The sequence below is a fragment of the Cupressus sempervirens genome, chromosome 6 (assembly GCF_028749045.1).
Source record: "Cupressus sempervirens isolate cs-2001-9-10 chromosome 6, ASM2874904v1, whole genome shotgun sequence".
Classification (NCBI taxonomy): Eukaryota; Viridiplantae; Streptophyta; class Pinopsida; order Cupressales; family Cupressaceae; genus Cupressus; species Cupressus sempervirens.
Window position 1 is genome coordinate 58663838 of NC_143123.1, and position 12343 is coordinate 58676180.

Below are 12343 nucleotides of genomic sequence, written 5' to 3' on the forward strand. Positions count from 1 at the left end.
CGGTATAAGCTTGTGATATACTATTTATAGCATATGAAATCCCCACCCCATTTGATAGACAATGAAAAGAGGACTCTAAAATTGTATTCTATTATATACATTATTTTAAATGGAGGTCTGTGGTGGAGGAATTTTGAGGGAATACTTTTGAAATGCCTTGATCAACAGAAATAATAAAAGGTATTGAGTGACATGCATTCAGGGGTATGTGGTGGGCACTACATGGAAAAGACTATTGCCTACAAGATCATGAGAGCAAGCCTTTGGTGGTCTAGCTTATTTAAAGATGCATAAATCCTAGTTATAAAGTGTGACTCTTGCTAGAGATTTGTAGGAAAATTAAAGTTCTCTGGCAATACTCCTCTGAAGTCAATTGAAGTACAGGCACCCTTTCAACAATGGGGGATGGATTTTATAGGTGAATTTTTAACCAAGTCTTTTACTAGCTATTCATAGATATTAGTGGAAACCAATTACTTTACAAAATGGGAGGAGGCCATTCCCACAAGAAATTCTACCAGTAAAGTGGTAAATAATTTTATACTAAATAATATAATAACAAGGTTTGGGTGCCCTAAAAGAATTGTCACTGACAATGCCATGTGCTTCAGATTTGAAGAATTTATCAAATTATGTGATAAGTATGGCATTACTAGGTTAATTTCATCACCTTATCATCCAGAAGGAAATGAACAAGTTGAGTCTATAAACAAAAGCTTATTGAGGGTCATTAAGAGGATTTTGGATGACAACAAGAAGGCATGGGACTCTAAAAGCAATTAGCAATCTGGTCTAATAGAGTGACAATGAAGAAGGTAATTAGTGTATCACCTTTTGACCTTGTATGTGAAATCCAGGTTAGAATGCCTCAAAATAACCTGATGGGATTATATAATTACATCTAGATGCATGATGATAATATCATTGATGATATGTAGGGAAGGATGGATGAATTAGTTGGATTGACTAAAACAAGGAAAGAATCCTCTGCAAGAAATACAAAACTGCAGTTACAGAAAAAGAATTTGTATGATAGGAAGGAAATTGAAAAAAAATTGAACCAAATGATCTTGTTCTAATGTAAAATGCAAGGCTAGAAGATAAAGGTAAACATCAAAAATTTGATCCTATCTAGCTTGGTCCCTATCTGGTTGATTCTACTTGGGGTGAGGATTCATATTTCATCGAAGAGTTATCAAGGAGCTTTCTTGAATTGCTAGTTCATGGACAATTCTTGAAGAAATACTTTTGTTGAAGGTATTTATCTTCCATGAACAATAGTTAGGGTTTGTATATTTTGTACAATTATGTATTTTCCTATGCATGTGTATAGCCTATATATATATATATATATATATATAGATGTATATATTTTTGTATAGTCTCATAAAGTTATCTTAGGCTGTCAAGTGTGTGCTCTTCTTCTTCCAGGGATTTTGAGCCCTCGTATGAATCTGCATATTCATCGTCCCTAGACAAAGCCACTATTGGCCTCATTTTTCACATGTTAAAATTTATGAAATATTTTAGTGAAAAGTCTAGTATTCCTTTAGAAATTAGGGCTATGTGCTTTTGAATTATTGTTTGCCTTAGAAAAATCCCTAATTTTGTGTCATTGTTCTAATCTTTAGTTTTTCCCTAAATCCTTGAGCTAGGTTTACATGGTTTGCATTTTAAAGAAATGTGCAAGAATTTCCAAAAAACCTTTTAAGATCCTCTTTTTGTAAAATTTTCCTGCTTTCCTTTTAAGTTTTTTTGTGTTACCTTACCTTACCCTAAGTCTTAGTTTGCAAATGTAACCCAAGCTTTTATTTTAATTCTTTAACTTATGCAAGTTACTTTTTATACTTGAAAAATAGCCAAGTCATAATTGCCCTTGATCTTCCTTAAGATCAAGGGTCATCATTATGTCACTTTGATAAGGTGAGAATGTTTTAACTACAACAACATGACAACAAGGTGACACCTATCTGTGGGACCCAGTGAATGATAAAGTTTCAGCACAGACGCATCACTATAGATCAGATGAAATAACAATGAATGTTTTTATGTCGCTATCAAAAGTTTCTCGTTCTTTATTTATATCGACGTAGCGATAATTTGACACATGAAAGGTGTTACCTTGTAGGAAGTTGTTACAGGTTTCAGTCATGAATGGGTTTCTATCTATCAAATTTTTATTTTCCATAGAGGTAAACATTATGGAGAAAATGTGTTTTGTCAAAGCCGTCAAATCCTTGAAGATTGATGGATGTCGCCTAGTCGCTAAAAAAAGTTGCATAATCTTTATTCATAGAAAAAAAGTTACATATGGACATGTGGAACAAGTGGACCCACTTATTTGGAGTTATGCATAGTAACCAACAAGAACATGGAGGATCGTAGATCTTAGAGTAGACATGTGGCCATCGTCATGTCACTATGAAAAGATGAAGGTTTTTTACTCTTGGCAACATAATGACAATGAAACACGCGTCTAGTGGGCCCATCATAATTATAACATAGTACTTTATTTCCACTGTCAGATTGAAGGTCAATAAAAGGTTTTTTTTTATGTCGCTAACATGTACTACTCGATATTTAGCCATAGTAACATGACAATAGGGTGACACGTGTCTTATGACATGAAACCGTTACACAAGGAGTACCAACAAGGTATGGAGATATCTATGTGTCAAGGTTTTTTTGTTTTGACTATTAGATCAGAGTTTTGAACTTGAATCACTATTGCAAAGGTGCGACAAATAAGTAAGAATTAGGAGATTGCATGTTCGCGGGTTAGCTTGGTCAATAAAGAAATACATCTATGAGGTTGTTCAAAGATGACAAGGAGACAAGTCCAACTAGTCAGAAGGTGACACATGGTTTTTAACGAGTAGTCAGCTAAGTTTGATCTTGAGTTGGCTGAAATATTTGATGTGAAATGTAAATTGCAGAGCTAGACATGAATGAAACAAAGTTGAAGAATGAACATTGATTTAATTTCTTGATCTTATACAACCTTAATGGAGATTTGATTTCTCGGTGAAGTATTATAGTAAGAAGATTAGATAAAATCATATTTATGGAATAGCCACCAAGAAAGAAGTAAATAGTTTGAAGGTAGTTGCAAATATTAAGGTTATTTCGGCAGAGACAGTTGAAGAATTTCATGATTAAAGGCAATAGAAGACAAAAGAAAGTAAAGTCAAAGTGCCTGAAATAAATTTTCACGTACTAACTTTTTCAAGTACTTCCCCATTTTTTGTTCGAACACTGAGGAATGTTTTGTGTAACCTTTTGGACATGTCTTGCCACCTTTTCTATCTAGTTAAGTTTTGACATGTGTCCTCCTCCCATTTGTAGCTTGTTGCAATCCTATATAAGGATTTCCAAGATGGGAAGCAGAGGTCGGAAGTGTTGCAATGTGGAGCCTAATTAGACTCAGAGGTTTATTTAGTGTGATTTACCTCTAGATTATTTCTATAGGGGTTTGGATATAGCACCCCCGAGACAGGGTCAAGGGGCAGCACCCCAGGTGCACTCCCAATACAGGGTGCGGTTGAGGGGCAACGCTCCAATGGGCATTTTTGGAGGCAAAGTCAAAAATGACCTTATATTATAAAAGGCATCAGCTACTATGTTTGTATTATTATAGCCCTAATTTTTTAAGTGGCAAAAATCTTGTATAAAAAGGTTTAGGGTTAGGGATTTTCATAAGGTGTGATGTGAAAATTGGTTCTTGTTGCGGTATTGAGCTGCAAGGGATTATGGATTGCAATCAAGTTGTAATCATTGGATCATAATAATATTGGATTTAATAATAATATTGGATTTATTATTGGTGGATGTAGACCAAGGATTGGGTGAAACACATTAAATCTTGGTGTCTTGTGTTCTCTTATGTGTGATCTATTATTTTCTAATATTGATTATATTTTCATGTAACTATTATTTCTATCTGAGATTAATCCTAACAAGTGATATCAGAGCTAGATGGTCCTCATTTTTTTTGGCCAGACCGTCATCATTTTTTTTTAGCAATCCTCTGCAAGAAGGTCTTATGATTGAGTGGGAGTCTCACGGTTGAGTGGGAGCTATGGAAAACGAGGGTAAGCTAAAGGTGGAGAAGTTTAATGGGTAGAACTTTCAGTTATGGAAGATGCAAATGGAAGACTATCTTTATCAGAAGGATTTATGGAAGTTGTTGGAAGGAAAATACAAGAAACAAGGAACTATGTTAGATGAGGACAAGGAGATTTTAGACAGAAAGGCACTTGGAAGCATTTGATTATGCTTGGCACCATCAGTGACATTTAACATTACAAAAGCAAAGGCAATGAAAGATTTGATGGAAACCCTAGCGAAATTGTATGAAAAGCCCTCCACTTCAAATAAGGTATTTCTTATTAAGCATTTATTTAATATGAAAATGGCAAAAGGTGGATCTATTGCAGATCATTTAAATGAGTTTAATACTATTACTAGTAAGTGATCTTCTATGGGTATTAATTTTGATGAAGAAATTAGGGCTCTCTTGATTTTGTGTTATTTTCCTGAAAGTTGGAATGGCTTGGTAATGGTTGTGATTAATTATGTTTCTAAATCTAATACCCTAAAATTTGATGATGTGATCGCTGTTATTTTGAGTGAGGAAACTCATAGGAAATCCTCAGGTGGATCTACATTAGAAAGTGCTTTGAATGCACAAAGCAGAGGTAGAATGACTGAGAGATGAAATAATTCCAAAAATTATGGGGAATCAAGAGGAAAGTCAAAGGGGAAGATGTCTTAATCCAGAGGACCAAGAGATTGCTGGTATTGTGGTAAAATAGGGCATAAGAAGAAAGATTGTTGGACTCGAAAGAACAATGAAGGAGATAAACCAGAAGAGAACAAGGAGGCAAATGTGGTAAGTAAAAAATCTGAAGAGGATGCTTTACTTCTATCTTTAGAAAGTGTTAATGATTCATGGGTTTTAGATTATGGTGCTTCATTTCATGCTACACCTCATTGAGGTTATTTTATTGATTATGTACAAGGGGATTTTGGGCTTCTTTATTTGGGGGATAATGAACCCTATCAGATTGTTGGAAAAGCAAAAGTTAAGATTAAGCTGCAAAATGGGAATCATTGGCTACTACATGAGGTAAGACATGTTCCAAGACTAAGTAGAAATTTAATTTCAACAGGGCAACTTTGTGATGAGTGTTGTGTAGTTACTTTTAACGATAAAAATTGGAAGGTTACAAAAGGTTCCCTTGTAGTAGAAAAAGGTGTGAAAGTAGCACCTTATATCTTTGTATAGGTTATATTATTCCTTCTACCTTAATTGTTTCAAAGAAAAATGAATGTTTAGGAACAGTTGTTGCAGTTGAGCAGGGAGAACAAATAGTTGTTGTAGATTTTGATACAATGTTGTGGCACAACAAAATTGGGCACATGAGTGAGAAAGGTATGCAAGTACTTCATTCAAAGAAAGTTTTACCAGGTCTAAAATGTGTTAATATGGATTTCTATGAAAGTTTTGTGTATGGAAAACAAAAGAGAGTGAGTTTTGTAAAGACTAGGAAGAAAAAGAGAAGTGAGAGATTGAAGCTTGTGCATATAGATGTATGGGGACCAGCTCAGGTATCTTCCCTTGGTGGATCTCATTATTATGTTACATTTATTGATGATGCAACTAGAAAATTTTTGGTTTATTTCCTTAGACAGAAATCTGATGTATTTCAAACCTTTAAGAAATGGAAATGCTTGGCTGAAAATGAGACTGGAAAGAAATTAAAATGTCTCAAATCTAATAATGGTGGTGAGTATTGCAGTCATGAATTTGAAGATTATTGCTCCACTAATGGTATTTGTAGATAGAAAATTGTTCCAAGGACTCTACGATAAAATGGAGTGGTTGAACGCATGAACAAGACTATAATGGAGTGTGCAAGAAGCATGAGGTTGCATGCAGGGTTTCCCTTAAACATGTGGGCAAAGGCTATCAATACTACTATATATTTGATAATAGAGGTCCCTTTACTCCTTTGGCTTGTGGTATTCTAGATTCTTTTCTCAAAACCTTCAGTTCTGAAGCATTTTCTCATATAGATTCTGAAAAATAGAACCAAGCTGGAAGCTAAGTCAAAGAAATGTGTATTTTTTGGATATGGCATTAATGAATTAGGTTACCAGCTTTGGGATTTTAAAAATCATAAAATTGTAAGAAGCAAAGATGTCATATTCAATGAGAAAGTTTTGTACAAAGATCTATTGTAGCAACATGAGAATAAAGAAGATGATTATGTAGTGTTGGATGATACTCCAAAAGCTGATGTTCCAGCAATTCCTCATGATGTGCACCAACTACAACAAGATGGTCAAAAAGGATAAGCAGGCCTCCAGAAAGATTTTCTCCTTCCTTGTACTCTATTTTACTTACTAATGTTAGTGAATCTAAATGTTATGATGAAGATGTGTAGGTGGATACAAAGATTCGGTGGGAGTCTGCAATGAAAGATGAAATGGACTCTTTGCTGAAAAATAAGACATGGGCTTTACGTAAGTTGCCTATGGGTAAAAAGGCTTTGCAGAATAAATGGGTTTATAGGTTAAAAGAAGAGGATGGAGGTAAGAAACGATTTAAAGCCAAGTTAGTTGTAAAAGGATTTGCACCAAAAAAAGGAATTTATTTTGATGAGATATTCTCTCTTGTTGTTAAAATGACTTCTATTTGCACTGTTTTAAGTATTGTGGCTACTAAAGATTTGCATTTAGAGCAGCTTGATGTTAAAATAGCCTTCCTTCATGGTGATTTGGATGAAGAGATATAAATGGCTCAGCCTCAAGGATCTAAGGAGAACTTAGTGTGCAGATTGAAGAAAAGTTTATATGGCTTGAAACAAGCACCTCAGCAATGGTATCTGAATTTTGACAAGTTTATGCATGAGCATGGATATAGAAGGTGTCGTTCAGATCATTGTGTTTATTTTAAGAGGTTGGATGATGATAGATACATTATTTTATGTTTATATGTTGATGATATGCTTGTAGCTAGGTCTAACATGGATCATTGTAAGGGGTTGAACCACCAGTTAGCACATGCATTTTCTATGAAGCATTTGGGAGCAGAAAAAAAAATCTTTGGTATGAAGATTTGTAGAGATAGGAAGAACATAAAATTGACATTATCTTAGGCTAATTATATTGAGAAGGTGTTGAAACATTTCTCTATGGAGAATGCTAAAGTTGTCAGCACACCTTTACCTGGTCATTTGAAGTTGACTAAGGAGATGTGTCCCAAGACACAAGAAGAGGAGTACAAGATGTCTAAGGTACCCTATGCTTTAGCTATAGGAAGCTTAATGTATGATATGGTATGTACTAGGTCAGATATTGCACATGCAATGGAAATTGTTAGCAGGTATATGAGTCATCTAGGAACTGAGCATTGGAATGCAGTTAAATGGATTCTCATATATTTGAAAGGAACATCCAGTAAGTGTTTACACTTTGGGGGCTCCACTACTGCTTTACAGGGATATGTTGACTCATATTTGGCAAGGGATATTGATACCAATGAAAATTGGTTCTTGCGGTGATATTGAGCTATAAGGGATTATGGATTGTAATCAGGTTGTAATCACTGGATCATAATAATATTGGACTTGTTGTTGGTGGACATAGCCCAAAGATTGGGTGAACCACGTTAAATCTTAGTGTCTTGTGTTCTCTTATATGTGATCTATTATTTTTTGATATTTGTTATATTTGCATGTAACTGTTATTTTTGTCTGAGGTTAATCCTAACAAGAAGTCTGTAGAATTTTCTTGTTATATGTCTTTTTTTACAATTCGTCCAATTTTGTAGTTATATGAATGTAATAAGTTTTGTATACTTGACTATACATTTAATACCAAGTATTAGTTGCCAAGTTTTGAGTCGTATTTCAAGTCTTTATCAATATTGTACTCAGTTTCAAAGAAAATCAATACAACAAGGAAATTCTACATATTTGTGTCTTTGATATTGAAATAAACAAGTTTCTTTTAATTTAATGCAATTTAGGTAAATTTTATATCTCTTACTAATTGTTGTTAATTCAAAGAATTAAGTAATTGCTTTCTATAAGTGATAGGGTTTAGGGTTTATGGGAAGGATATGGTAAGACTGAAATTCAGAGCTCATTGTTGACAAATTTAATTACAATTTGATTAAATGGGTCCAAGTTGTTGGTTTTGACTCTATATAACAATGGATAAGACACTGGTCAATTAATTTTGAGTATAAGTTGATGGTTCATCTAATTTTTGAACATACATAACAAATAAACAATCAATTTACCATTTTATGTAATGAAGAACTAAAAATTGTTGGTTAATACTTATTTGTGATAGTTTTTCTATTGATTATAACTAGCTATTGTAGTCAAGGAACTTGTTGCAAACCTAAGAATAATTTGTGATCAGTATCTGATACAAGGGATAAGGTTTGAAAGAGGAACTAGTAGTGAGCTAGGTATTTTAAAGAAGAAGATCATAAAACCATTCATATTCCTAAGGTTTACCCATCTTGGCCCTACAAATCCTAAAGTGAAGAGAGTCCTAATGATTATGTTGATGTTGGCCCAAAGCTAAGGTTTAACCCTGCTTGAGTATAGGATTTAGCTGATCCTTAGGCTAGTCTGTGTCTCTTGCATCCTGGTATTGGATTTAAATCTACCTAGTATGTTCCTTACCAAAAATAACTCCAACAAACCCTGCCGACATATTGCAAGTCAAAGAGGGAAACATGCACTTAGATGGTTTGGTAAAAAGCTTTGAGGACATCATATATGTGATCAAGGACAATGATAATCTTAGATTCCAAGACTTTACTATGATGGCAAACGTAGAATCCATGATGTACCTAAACTGAGGGCACCTATCTAAGCAAACGGAAAGTATTAGAGAGCTCCGGCGAAAAAAACATGCATGTAGCACAAAGCTACTGAGTTTTAAAAACTTGCACTCCCATGTAGTTCAAGAATTCTTAAATGTCTTCAAGGGTTGGAAGTTGGTCAAGAAAGCTACATCATATGGAGATAATCCCATAGGGGATGAGTAGTTCCATATTTTTCTAGCTTTTTAAGATTAGTTGTCTTTTTAAGGACATGTGTCTAATGACTATTCCTGCATTAAGTTACTACCATAACTATTTTAATTCTTGTACAACCAAGAGTGTTGGGTTTTGATTGAGGCCTATCGTTAATGACACTATATAGACTTGGGCATGAAATTGAATAAGGGTTAGATTTTGTTTGCATAGAATAACTTAGTATTAGTATTGATAGTAGTATCTTTTGAATTGGAAAGTTGAAAAGAGAGTTTTAGATGATTTGGACATTCATTTGGACTTTGAGTTTGGTGATGTGTGTGTGTGCGTGCGTGCATGCGTGTGTCAATTTATAATGTCATTTAAAATCATGTGTTTAAACTTTAGTGTGGCAATTACTTTTTGAATTGATGCATCAGTAGCCTTATGATATTGTTTTTTATATGTCTCATATTATCATTCTTTTCAAATAAATTTAGTTTCTTTTAAAGGCCTATTTTCTAAATCTTTAAAAACTGGAGAACATTGTGTCTCTTAGTTTCTTTTGGATTCCATTGTAACCTCTAAAAGTATTCCTCCATACTAAGAGTATGTTGAGAGAACCTTAAGTACTTTCTAGAAAAAGTACATATGTGTGTATTTTTAATTATAAATTCCTTGAAAGAATAAGAAGAGGGAGTTGTACCTCATAAAATTTAGAGGAGAATAATTACCATTTGTTTACCCAACTATTGTGAACACTTTTGGATTCCAAAGAAAGGGCATAGAAGTTAATTACTCTACATTTTAAAGGAAGGAAATTATGTTCACTAACAATTTGTTTCTTACAAAGGATTTAAGGGATATCAAATGGATGTGAAATCTGCATTTCTAAATGGAATCTTGGAAGAAGCCTACATTGAACAACTTGAAGGATTTGTTGATCCTAACAAGAGGAACATGGTATGTAAGTTGTACAAAGCATTATATGATTTGAAACGAGCCCCTAGAGCATGATATGAAAGGTTACACAATTATTTGGTGAAAATTAGTTTTGCAATAACTAATGATAATAGCAATATGTACTTCAAAAGTGAGTTAGCGAATAAGATATTGCTAGCTGAAATATTTGGATGCCATGATATGTTATGTAAATCATTTTCTAATGAGATAAAGAAAGAATTTGAGGTGTCAATATTTGGAGAGATTAAATTCTTTGTTTGTTTGCAAGTTTATTAGATGAAGAGAGGTATTTATATTACACAATCAAAGTATATCAAGGAGATATTGAAGACTTTTTGAATGGAAGATTCAAGACTAGTTGGAACACCTATGGTGACTGAACATAGACTTTCAAAGAGTGATGATTCTGCTAAAGTAAATCAAACATTTTATAGGTCAATGATTGGAAAATTGCAATATGTTGTTCACAGCAAACCTGAAATTGTATTAGTTATTGGTATTGTTGCAAGATTTTATGCTAATTCTAAGGAGAATTGCATGATGCCTATGAAAGGATACTGAGATATCTAAAAAGGAATAGAAAACTATGGATTATAGTACAAGAAGAATGATAAGTTTAAGTTAAAAGTATACACAGATGTTGATTGGGCCAGAGACATTGATGACAGAAAGAGTACAAGTGGAGGAGCTTTCTTTCTAGGAATGAAATTGATTTCATGGACAAACAAGAACAAAAATTATATTTTTCAATCCATGGAAGAGGCTAAGTATGTCAATACAAAAATTAAATTTTTAAACATTGTGTCAATCAAGCAATTCTTAAAAGGTGTGAAGGAGGAGATTATTGAACTTGTGGTGATAGATTGTGATAATGCAAGTGCTATAAATATATCCAAGAATCCTATGATGCACACAAAGACCAAGCACATTGCAATCAAGTATCATTACTTGAGAGAGTTAGTACAAGACAAAGAAGTGAGACTGAAATATGCAAACACAAAGGAGAAGATAGATGATATATTCACTAAATCATTACCTAAGGATCTTTGAGTATCTAAGAGGTAAGCTAGGGATCATTCCCCTATCTGAAGAATGTTGAGAAAAGATGTTGAATTGCATCACTTATTATGATCAGAATATCTTGCAAATTGATGTAGGAAGTCACACTTTAGGAGCTGCCTAAAGTTGTGAAAAGATGGATAGAGGTATGAGTAGATGAAGGTACAAGTCAAATATGATAGAGGGAGTGATATTGCAACATCAGTCAAGGTAGTGAGAAAGAGGATGATGTGTATAGAGTGGATGATGTATTTGGTATTGTTGTCAAAGAGGGAGAATGGGTTAGCAAGTTACCATCCTACATCCAAAGAGGGAGATATTGTGTTACAAGTGTTAATAAAATTGGTGTCAGATTGATGAATCTACATTTCGTATCATAAAGGGAGAAGTGTAATAGAAGCAAAGAGGAAGCATATTTAGGTTGTATGGATGAGAATTAGGATGAAACTAAGGATATTAATGATTATTTGATACATATTAGATAGGGATTTTCTAATGACAAATCTTGAGAAATTATTTTGTATTTACATTATATCTAGAAGTGTTTCCATCAATGTCAAAGAGGGAGATTATTGGAAACTACAATTGGAATAATTTTTATGTTGTCATCAATGTCAAACCTTAATGGTGAGACATTTGCTAATAGTGTAGAGTACCATATCAATTGATTGATGAATTGGATTTGAAAAGAATAGATTGTTGGCAATTTGGCAAAGTAGATAAGTTGGAGTTGTCATTTATGGAAGCATATATCTTGCATTAAGAATGCAAATATTGAAGATGAAGATTCACCAATCGGAATTAGAAAATTGTCTAAGTATCAACTAAGTTATCTGGTAGAGCATATACAGTTTTGATGTGAGCAGTTGACAAAAGCATTATTTATACATACGTAATTGGGTATGGATAGTATAGATTGTCACAATGACATATCCTAAAGCACAAGTCAGTACAGTCAGTAGGGAAGAAGATATGACAGTTTCAACAGTTACGACAGTATATAAACAAGAACATGGCATAACAAAGAATGGGTATTTATGAGTTAAGGAATTATTTTGTTTACGAAATAATTACTTGACTAATTATGGATGAGATTCTAGATGTTAACCCTAAGAAACTAAGAGTTAATTTTGTATTTTGCCAAGCTTGTGAAAGCTTGAAGGTCGTCTAGACAATATTTTGTAAATTACAAAGGTATAAAAGAAAGAATGTAAACGCGAAGTAAAGTGTGCTTCCAAGGAACACTATGTGAACTTTCTGTGATGTGAATTATAATGTATG